The sequence below is a fragment of the Enhydra lutris genome, unplaced genomic scaffold (genome assembly GCF_002288905.1).
Source record: "Enhydra lutris kenyoni isolate GAN:26980312 unplaced genomic scaffold, ASM228890v2 scaffoldscaffold50, whole genome shotgun sequence".
Taxonomy (NCBI): Eukaryota; Metazoa; Chordata; class Mammalia; order Carnivora; family Mustelidae; genus Enhydra; species Enhydra lutris.
The window spans coordinates 9,113,108-9,125,300 of NW_019154134.1; positions in this window are offsets into that span (position 1 = coordinate 9,113,108).

Genomic DNA, 12,193 nt, shown 5'->3' on the forward strand with positions numbered 1-12,193 from the left:
TATTGTTCATATGTATATTGTTCATATATATATTGTTCAGCAGAAATAATTCCTTGGTATAATTGACCTTGTGCAAACCTTAAAAGCAGAAATCTTCCTTTAAAAGAAAGGCTACACCTTATTTTCACTTTGAAACATAATATGTCTGACTTAGTTATCCACCACATTACATAGTATTCCTATAGGGCTCTTTGTAGAGTAATGATCAGACATAGTACGTATTTATTTTAGGCAAGTTTGAGTCCTTTCCTCCCCATTGTCAGTGCTGTACAATGAAATTCTCAGACATGACATCATCAGTTTCTGGTTTCACAATGAGGAATCTTAGTCTATAGAGCTGGTCTGGGGAGAATGGGGAGCATATGCAACCAGTAGCAGAAAAGGTGAGTTTAGCATTTAAAATTTTTAAACTCTAGAGAGCTATTACTTTTTTTAAAAGTACCCAGTTGTAATAAACTCTGGGAACTGTAGAATCTTTTTGTGAGAACAAAGGGGTGCTTCAAGTGGTAGGCTTAAAAAAAACAAGGTATTCAGTGTGCTCTAACTTATAATAGGTGATTATAATAAAAATATGGAATACTGTATTCCCACACGAGGCTTTGTTTTAGCTTCAAAGAAATTAAAGTATCAAACAGATTTAAAGAAATGCCTAAAGTTAATTGTTTGTGAACATTTCTAGGTAAATGGTACCACTTTCAGAGTAGCTAAAGAAAAGAGATACAAATATTTGATCTTCAAAAAGTGCTGTAAGAGGGCGCCTGGGTGGCTCAGTGGGTTAGGCCGCTGCCTTCAGCTCAGGTCATGATCCCAGGGTCCTGGGATCAAGCCCCACATCGGGCTCTCTGCTCGGCGGGAAGCCTGCTTCCCTTCCTCTCTCTCTGCCTGCCTCTCTGCCTACTTGTGATCTCTCTCTGTCAAATAAATAAATAAAATCTTTAAAAAAAAAAGTGCTGTAAGACATTCAGGGTAACATACACTTTCAGAGTCAAGGATTTGGGGAAACGTTGAGGGACTGACTACAAAGCTGCAAGTCAGGTACAGATGAAGTACGCATCAGGGGATAAAGACTTCAAGTTTACTGTTCACAGTATGTACGTGACTTAAGAAAGAATATAGACCCCCATTCTATGTGCATGCCGTTTGTGAAGAAAACTCAGGAAAGAAACACTAATATCAAGAGTATAAGTTCCTCCGAGTTATTGAACAACAGATGCCAATGCTTTCTGCAAATTGCACAAGGTTTTCTATTTACTGTATCCATAGGAGCATCACAGAAAGGCCACAGGTAGGTCACCTTTGGGAAATATCAGTACCTGTACCAGGAATGTATTTTTCATAAATACAGAGAAGAAAAAGATTATATCAATGATATGTTAGTAATTAAAATATCCCAGTAAAATATATCCACGTAATTCACAGAGCAATAAAGTATAGCCACAAATTAACATATGAATGAGATGTTCCATCTTACTCACTAAACAGATGTAAGATTTAAGGACTTTTTTTTCCTATGAAATAGGCTTCAGACTTCTTAAACCTGTCAAAGTTGGATGAAAGTGCTGAAGCTATTGCGAGCCCAGCAAGCTGCATACACACCACTGGCAGGATTAAAATTCCACTCTGTCTCTCCAAAAGGCGTTTCGTAGTATGTAAACATAGCTGTAACTCTAGCCTAGAAGGTTCATTTCTAGTAATTGGTCCTAAGAAAATATTCAGAACTAACAAAAGCGTGAAATGTACACATAACTGTTACTCGTTACTGTGTTGTTTATAATGGCCAAATATCAAATCAAGTAAAATATCCATCTACAGTGAATTGTAAAAAATAAAATATAGTTTGTAATATAATACAATATGATGCAGCCACTAAAACAAATCATGGTTTAAAGACTCTTCTATGGAAAGAAGAGAGACTTGTTCACTTCATAATGTGAACCCTCGGCAGGATACAAAGCTGAATGTAGGGGCTCCTGGCTGGCTCAGTGGGTTAAGCATCTGCCTTTGGCCCAAGTCATGATTTCAGCATTCTCGGATCAAGGGCCACACTGGGCTCTCTGCTCAGCAGGGAGCCTGCTTCCCCCTCTCTCTCTGCCTGTGTCTCTGCTTATTTGTGATCTCGGTCTGTGAAATAACTAAATAAAAATATTAAAAAAAAAAAAAAAACGCTGAATGTACGCTAAGATTTTAAGCAGGTGAGTAGGGATGTAATGCTTATGTCTGTCTCCATATGTATCTAGGAGATAATGCTGTTAAGAGTTAACAGTGATTAGCTCTGCATGGTGGAATTAAAATTATTTTTTAATGGAGAAAACATGCAACTATCCTATATGTACATTGAAATAGTATGAAATGTTCCTAATTCGGCAGTGAATGTATTTGCTTGAGACTTGTGACTACATCAACTGCTTGAGCTGAGAAAATGCAGTCACTGTAGCTCTAAGCACTTGAATTGATTTGAAGAAACATTGGTGACCTAATAAACAAATAAGGTGTGGCAGGAACCAAAGTGGAAAATCAGGGTCCAAGACACAACCTTACAGCATGTCCTCTCTAATGGGACACATGAAGCCAACCTCAACCAAAAAACATTAAAAACTGTGGGAGGCTAACCCTGACTAAAAAGATTCGAATGTCTCACTACAGAGTCAGAAGCAGAAAATGAGGAGCCATGTTCTTCTTGACCTCTAGGTGAAAAGAAGAGCCATTTCTTTTTCCTCATTTGAGCACAACAGAACCCCCCTGTACATCTGCCACGAATACATCTGCTTCAAGCCACAGAAACTTCAAGCAGGTATTGGCTTAAGCAGTTTAAAGGTTTTATTTTCTTTGCAGAACATGTCCAGCAGCCCATGGTGGGTCTTGTAGCTCCACGGCCTCAAGTACCTGGGCTCCTTCTTCCCTTACGGTTCAGTCATTTTAGCAGATGGCTCTCACCCTTGTTCTTCTTGCTCAGTGGTTGCAAGATGGCTCTATCCAAGCAGAAAGAGCAAAGGGAGATGGGAGAAGGGCAAGAGTCCATGTCAAAGGAAGCTGCCACCTTCAAGAGCTTTCCCACATATAAAGAAATATAAATCCTTATTAGTTAAGGATTACTGGACTTTCTGTTCTGCATTGCTGCTAAATGCTTCTCTGATGACATAGTTGATGTCCAAAGGGCCTTTCTGAGAATTCTCAACTAAGCCCTCCTGAGAGAACAGAGTCTAGCAAAGATTATGCAATATCATGTGGCTATTGCAAGGACTGTCCACTTTTTCTTTTTAACCTGGACCCTGTTTGGGGTTGAACGCTGGCTATTACCCTTACTATTAAATGACTTTGGACAAGTTTTTTGACTTATCAAGAAACTTCCTCATCTATAAAATGGGAAACACAGTACTTCTACCTTACATGGTTTTTATGAGCCTTAAATGAAATTATGAATGTATCACATTCAGCTGGTGTGCTGATTTAAACTATTGATAGCTGATTTATAAACTAATTTTAATAGTTATCCCAGTTCTCTATTCTGTAAGACACACAGTGTTTAAGGAATCACAGGTATCCTGGTATTAAGCACAGAATGAAAAAAATCTATTTTGGTTTTCTATGAAAGAGTATTTTTAATAATTTATATTTGGAAGCTTCATCTTTTAAAATTCTGCCTCCTCCAAACCTTATTCACCTGGAAAATAAATCTTGATGTCCCCATATTTCCATGTATCCATTTCTACCTCATCTTCTTTACCTTTAGCTATATTACTCAACAATAAATTATTTAGTCAACAATATTCATTGATCATCTATTTTCAGCAAAGTTTTAAAGGAGCTAAGGGGAAAAAAAAACTAGAAGCATTTTCATTCTTCTGTGAGAAGGAAACCAGAATTCAGTAGATGACTCTTCTATCAACAGAGGTTAGCAGTCTGACAGCTGACATTCTGAGAGTCTGATGATTTTGAGACCAGATATTTTTATAATTTATAAATTTGTGGAATTTTTGAGTGATGTACATTGCATGCACTATATATTGCATGTAACTTATCAGAGATCTGGGGCATTGCCTTATAATTACCATATTACTACAGTAAAATGTATTAATAGTCACCCTAAGAAGAATAAGTGCTATAAAGAGACTCACATCAATTGAAGTCAACTGTTGCTACTAAATAATTCAGACCAAGTGAGGTTTTGTCACCAAGTGAGTCACAAAAATCTTTTCATTTTTTCAGGATTTTTGAATTTCAGAATTGAAGAAAAGGCATCATAGACTTGCACCGTAACTTTCTGTGAAATGTCATGCAGTCTAGTTAGATAAGCAAGCCCAAATGGCTTCTCTCTCAATAGCTTTTTGATTATATAAACAAATCCAAAAACAGATATTTATGTTCTCAGACCCCTTTCCTAACTGTAGAGAAGAAACCAGAAAGATCTTTAGAGTTATCCAGTATTCTGTCCCGTGACTTCAAATTTCAACTTTGGAAAATCCCAGCTACCACAGATTGGAGGGAAATCCTGTGCTTTTTTTAGGAGGAGAATGTGTAAATAAATGTGACAGAGACCCTAGTCTTAGTATTGTAGAAGAAGTCAAAGAAATATTTTTTCTTTCTTATTTATGGTTTTGAGATTGTGGCTTGTTTGAGTAGAGCAGTTGGCTATGGAAGCCTGAAGTTCTTCTACATGAGAGATATATGTCTATTCTAAGTCAGACTTAAGTAAGTAATGCATTTGGGTAAAAATATGTGACATCGGACTTTTCCTGTGAGAATATCATAAAAGAGGGATAAAGCTTCATTGGCCATCTGAGAGGAAAGGGATATGGAATAAGGGAAGAAGGGAGCATTAAGAAAGACCCAGGGATATCAGTGATGTCTTCATAATCACCTTCAAACAACATAGTTGAAGGCAGGATCATTGTGCTTTTGAAGGAGCATTCCTTCCACCCGGCATAGTGAGTTACTACTAATGTATTTGTCCCCTCACATACTCCCAGAAGTAGTTTTTCTACATTTCTGTAGTTATAGTTTTAATCGGGAATAATGAGGACTGCTGCATAACTTGCCTCTGAAAGAGATCCAGTTGCACAGATAGAGCGATCCAGTACTCCATCCATTAACTCTTAACTACATTGACCTTTTTCAAGGTCGTGACAAAAATAAATAAATAAAAAGAGCAGAATAAGTTCATGACCAGAGAATGTCAGTTCTAGCTAGTGTCTTTCTCAGAAATTCCCAAATAGTACCTCTATAAATAGTCACCCTCTACCCAGCAGAATTTGATTTGGAAATTAACAGCTGCCTCAGTGAAGAATTTTAGCCCCACAGGAAAAAAAAGTTTATTAGAGAAGCAGCTGTTAATTGCACTACTGCATTTCCCAAATGTCAGACTGCTTCTGAACCACAAGAGACTATTCTTTCTTGTATACAAAATGGCCATTCCAAAAGGAGAACATTACATCCTTAAGGTGATTTCAGTGTTGTTTTAAAATACAGTCTCATCATGTAAGTCAGTAGAACTACAAGGCCAGCTCCCTGCTGCAGTGGCTTGTCTTCAGTGCTCTCAGAATAATAGTGCTAGGTTTCTTCTATTAGTGAATCCACACTCGGCACTTTCCTTTTCTTTCCTGCGGTTTGCCCACCCATGGAAGTGGAGACGGCACACAGGACCTAAGTACTTCTTAAGCCATTTCAGGTGTCTGGGCAAGAGGCTGCCTTTCTTTTAGTGGCAGAAACTGTGGGAAAGCCATCACCACAAGGTTGCTATTCATTCTCTGTAGAGAATTCAACATTTAAATGTTTCAGTTTTATTGAAAACTTATCTTTTTATTGAAATATTTTAAGTGCTTTTTAGAAGAGGTTAAATAGACCACTCAATTTTTGTTTGTGCGAATGATTCTTCTTTCTCTCTCTGCACCTCAGAGTTTAGGGTTTGCTCCATTGTAAATTGCTATTCATATCAAATAATAAATGATGAAAAAATAGGAATGGGATACATTAATACACTCTTTTAATAAACATGTGGTAAGAATCTCTTACGTGGCCAATGCTGTTTTAAACTTCTAGGGTTTTATGTCTAGTAAGAGAGTTAATCCACATTCATAAATGGCTACAATGTAAAATTTTATGTAAGAAGTTTCAAAAAATAGGAATATAAGGAGTGTTTAGAAAAGTGACTGGCACAATAATGAAAGCAGTCAGGAAAAACATAATGTATTTTGTCTTTTGTCAAATTGGAACACTTTCTCTGTTCTCTTATGTAGTTTCTCTGCATCATAGGGACTAAAAGGCTAGGAGCAACAATTCCATGAAACCCTTGTTAGTTACATTTTGGGAAAGATTCTGTCAATGAGAGTCTTACACAGAACTTGGAGGCAAAGGAGACACAAAACCATATTATTGTTCCTTTGACAGCAGTAATCCGATGTGTGAGCTACAGCATAGTTGAGGGCTTTTCGTGACTTTTGGCATTTTCCTACTTGCATGCTCGAGGTAGCTGTGAACATTGATGGCAATTTCCCATAGTTGTTTGAACTTTCTGATTCTGTGAATGTCAGCGGCAAACCTAAGAACTAGCAGAGGCTTCCCTGACCTTTGTTTTCTGCAGTCCTTTCAAGCACCTGTATCCTTGTGTTAAATCCTTTCCTACATGCACTTCCTACACATGGTCCCCAAGCTGACTTTGTGGCAGTGAGGAGGCTTGAGTATGGGAGGCCGAGTGGGAGGTAACCAGGCTTGTCTCGAGGTTGGTGTGAGCGCCCGTTCACCATTTCACCGTCATTGCTGTTACCGTCACCATTGCCAGTATTTACAGGGTGCTTGCTGTGGGCCAGGTACTCTTCTAAGTATGTATTAACTCAATCCTTAAAATGACTAATCTAGCTGATTCCATTGTAAAAATGAAGATATTAATGTCAAGAGGGGTTAATTAAACTTGCCTAAGGTCATGGAGCTACAAAGTCGTGAAACCAGATTTCATCGTGTTTAGAGAGTAAAGGGTACATGTTTTAAAAAAAAAACTAAGATATGGCCAAAGAAATTAAGCCAAAGCATTGATGGATGGTCTTGAATAGTGTAAGTTACTAATTTTGTTAAAACTTCTTGTTTAAAAATATTTATAAACTCACAGGAGGTTGGAAAAAGGCAACAGAGAGGCTATGTACCTTTTCCCCATTGTCCCCGAGAAATAACATCTTACATAACTATAGTACAATATCAAGCAGGAAATTAACATGAGTATGATACTATAAACTAGGCTACAGATCATATTCTGATATCACCAGTTTTTATATGTGCTTTTGTGTGTGTGTATGTGTGATCAGATAAACTACAGTGTTTGAGCTTAAGAACGTCATAATTTTAATAGACCCTAACATATTTTCAAGAAGAAAAAGCTTTGCTTGATATAAACTCAGTGTGAGTAAATAATATAATGTGATCCCTGAGAATGGCCTTAGGCTGTTTTAATAGAAATGCAGTGCCCAGATCCTCAGTGGTAAGAGCTCTGTTGTGCTATAAGTTGCTTAGACCCCATCTGGGCACCTGGTGGTTGTGCTCGCCCACCCTAGAAGAGACAAGACAAACTTGGCCTCCAGCGACAGGCAAATGGATATTGCAGAGTTCAAAGAAGGATCTGAAGCCGCTGCCATACAGAGGAGGATGGAGAGAATAGGCACTATTTATTCACGAGCAGAACTGATCTAGGCGAATGTGGTGTCAAGTTGCTCATCAAAGCCTGTGTCTCACTTATACACATGACACTCAGTTAAGCCAAGTACCCACTGAAGCAGAAACATCCATACCTTTCTCATTTGGGAAGACCTCTTGTCAGAAAGACTTCCCTGATTTTTATTAATCCTTTCTTGAATATACAGAGCATTTACCAAATGACCCACATAATTTAGCCTACTGGTTATCAAAGTGTGATCCAGAATCAGCAGCCTCAGAAATCCCTGGAAATTTGGTTGAAGTACAAATTCTTGAGCCCCATCTCAGACTCACTGTGTCAGGAACTCTGAGGGTAGGACCCAGAAATCTCTACTGTAACAAGCCATCCATCGGGTAAGCTAATGCATACTAAGGCTCCAGATCTATAGTGTTACCCTTAATACCTCGGGCCTTATTGTACTGAATGTGAATATCTTCTCTGCCCAACCACTGCTCTGTGAGGGAAGGTTCTAGGTCTTCTTCTGTATCTCCCCAGTTGTGACCAGAACAAAACTAAGCAGACTAAGCAGACTAAGATTGATCCAGGGGACTTAGTCTATTTTGTTTGGAGAATTGGGTCTATTATGATGTATATCTGGAGTTGGCATCTATCCTAGAATGAGAGCTTTCTTTGATTTTCTAGGATTTGATGTAGTTCACTATCAAAGCCAATATTATTAAAATTATGATATCCATCAACAACTGTCAGTGTTGTGGATACATTTTTTTAGTGCCAAAATAAGAGCACAGACTTCGACTTTCCCTTAGTGGTATCCTATCACATAGACTTGGCATCAGCACATACCCTCCGCTGAATAGCTGAGCTAAGGCCATGGCTAAAACAAAGCTAATATATCTTTACCATGCATCTCTGTTATCTGGCTTCCATATCAAAGCTCTGGGCGGAGAGTATGGATTGGACCCTTTCATCCCAGGAAAAATATCGGAGCTAAATGCTTCCATCAGAAGACATCAGTTATTGCCAAGGAAGTATCACATAATCAAGAAGTATGCATTAAATAAACATGGACCCAGCTATTAAAAAATTATTTTAGGGACATCAGAGTGCTTCTGAGATTTGTTCAAGAGAAAATTGTTCTGCCTTCCATCTCTCCCCTGAATCCACTGACTAATGAGCAGTGAGGGTCAGGTACCCAGGATAGGTGATTCTGAGTATGATTCCAAGTTTCCTGAGGGAACTCCTGGACTTTTTTTTTTCTGGCTAAAGGGGCAAGGATAGTGGTTCTCAGCAATTTTGTGTATTTGAGAATCACCTGGTTGAGACTCTCAACCTTCTGTGTATTTGGGAACATATTTAAATGTACCCTGGTCTCTCTTTAAAAATTCTGATTTAGTGTATCTGAAGTGAAGCTGGGAAATCTAAGTTTTTAACAAGTACTCATAGAGACTGATTGGGAAGGTCTGTGGAACACACCTAAACAAATTACCAGAAAAGTCGCCCTTAGGGTATTTGGCATAGCCTGAGACCCCAGTGAAGCAGAGGTCTGTTCTCTTCCTTCTCCCATTTTTCAGAACTCTATCAGTGGTAATGCATGTGCTACGTGTGTGTGTGTGTGTGTGTGTGTGTGTGTGTGTGTGTGTGTGTACATATATATGTATATCACATATATGTATATATAAATATGTATTTATGTATCAGAGCACCTGGGTGGCTCAGTTAGTTAAGCGTCTGACTCTTGATCTCGGCTCAGGTCACAGTCTCAGGGTCCTTGGATAGAGCCCCATGTTGAGTCTGCTTGAGGATTCCTTGCTCTCTCCCTCTGCTTTGCTCAAGGTTTGCTCAAGCTCTCTCTCTTTCTAGAATGAATAAATAAACCTTTAAAAATAAATGAGTAAATATACATAATTCACATATTATTTGTTCCTTTGACAAATGTTATTGTGCAAGGTCCTGTACTAGGCTCTTGGGATATAGGGGAAAATAAGAGTAATAGTTCCACTATTCAGAGAAAGACCCATATTAAGCATACCAACATCAAGGAGATGAGTACTACGGTAGGAATACAGTGATCTGAAGAAACATAGAGTAGAACTAACCTAGTAGCCAGAGTTGAGGAGCCAGGGATTAGGAAAGGCTGACACTTAAGGGCACTTAAATAAAGATTTCACCCTGAGTGAGGGTCGTTTGGAGCTATGCAGAAAATCACATCACTGTTGGTTTCATCCTTTGGAAATAGTGGCTGAAACAATGTAAGTTCTTTTCCATCAATTGGCTAAATAAAATACTTTAATTTTATAAAACATAAAACCTTTTTAAAATGTGCATGTAAACATATATTTGTTAAAGAGTAAAAACTGTGAATAGAAAAATAGCTGGAAATGCATGCTGAAACAAAGTTTTGATATTTGGATTTTGTGATTGCTGGTGATTTCTATTTTGTCTTTGCATTTGTCTGCATTTTCCAAATCGTCTATATAATAGACTGCTATTACTTTTTTAATAAAAATATTATTAAAAACAAACTAAGGCAGCCTCTACAGTAATAATGAAAAGCATTCATATAATGTAATTTTGGAAAATACATTGAGCCAAAATACATTTATTAAGCATCTCTTATGTTTATACTAAAATTCCTAGAACCACAGCCTATAGATCTTCTACTTGTTAGTTGTGTAATGTTGGACAAATTATAGATGTCTGTCCCTCAGTGTATTCTGCAAAGGAGTTCGTTTGCATCCATTTGGTTTTTGTGATAATTAAATGAATAATGCATGTTAAATGCTTAGAACAGAACTTGGCACTCAGCAAGCCCTCAATAAATGTTAGCAATTACTGTTGTTACTGTTATTATATAAGGAATTATTATCTTTTCCCCATTTGTGAGTCACCAGACTCTGCTGGAATACGATCAGAGATCAGGAGCCCATTGCTTCTTAAGACAGCCTCTTAGATTATTGAACAGCACTACTTACTGAAAAGTTCTGCTCCATGGTGAGCCAAAATATGCTTCTCTGGAATTTCCATCCATTGGACACTCTTCTTTCTATTAGAGCACTGTAGAAAATGATGCCTTCTCTTCTACCCAGAGTCCCTCCATGTATGCGGATTGCTGCCATTCCTTCTCTCAAGCTTCTGTTCTGTTTGGTAGATGGTTCCTCAGATGACATAACAAGGGCAGCTCCATGTGCCTTGCACTTTATAAAGTTCTATCACATACCTTATGTGAGTCTCTCAGTACACAGCGTAATATGACCCCCATCATCATTTTAAGGGTCAGTCAGTTCAGGTTTGGAGAAATCATTGGCTCGCGCATGATCACAGCTAGTAGATACTAGGACTGGGAATTATACACAGGCTGCCTCTCAAACCCAGATGTCCAAGCTCCTTTCCTCCATACTGTGCCCATTTTAAAACACCATATTTAAGTGCAACACTGCAGTTGCACACTGAAGGACTCTCCAGTATCTTCATCTGCATCCTTTTATTACTGTAACTTGAGTTTGAAAGTCTACAACTTCCAACCACAAGGAACTATAATAGAAGGAATCAGTTATACATGTGAAAGAAAAGTTGAAAAGTCAGACGGGGTACAGAGACCACCAAGGGGATAGCAGAAAAGGAAGCTGTTACCACTCCTCAGACACTGAAATGTCTCCCAGGAGCCATGTCCACACAGTGGAAGCTGGGAATTGAGACCCAGCATGGGCTGTCTGTGGGAAGAAGAGTCACAAGATACAGGAAAGGGGGAAGGAAGGGGGAAAAATACTCCTGCTCCTCTTCTCTTCCTGCTTCCAGTTCCTAGTCAGAGCATGGCATTGGCTGAACATAACCAGAAGCCAGGGTCCAGGGCAGCCATGGAAATGCTGTTCCTGAATTCCAGAGCTGAGGTGGGGAAGAGTGAGGAATGGTTCTGAGAGCAGCCTAGCTATGGGAGGCACACATCACCCTTCTCATTTACATTGAGCGCATGGACAGGGCAGTCCCAGGTCATTTTTTACATGAATGTAATAGACTAGTTTGTTTTGTTTTGTCTAGCTTTAATTTGGCAAATGGCTTTTTGAATATAATTACTTAATAATGTCTTTGCTTTCATCTTGCTTCATTTCCTCTTTTGACATTTGGTCAGACATTTAGATGCTATAAACCTCTCTTGTCTACCTAGCCTTGTGTAATATAGAAATTTAAAAAATGTTTTATATACCTATATTCAAGTTACTATTAAATATTTTGGATAAGGCAGGGCTGAGTCTTGAGATCAATAGCTACAGAGAGACAAGGCCGGGGCACGTGAGAGACCCACCTCAGGCACAAAATTTAAAGTTGTGCCCCAAAACTCAGTAATCAAGATGAACAATATTTTGATGCAGTCCTTTTAAAAATCAAAATTAATGCAAAATTTCCGGGTAAACAAATACTAAAGTTATATATAAAGACAAAATCCACAGATGATTAATACTTATCAGTTTATCAGTTTCATGGTCAGCTTCAAATTTCTCCTTTTTATGTTCTAACCTGACCCACCCATTTTATCTATTACCAGAGGATAAGGTAAAG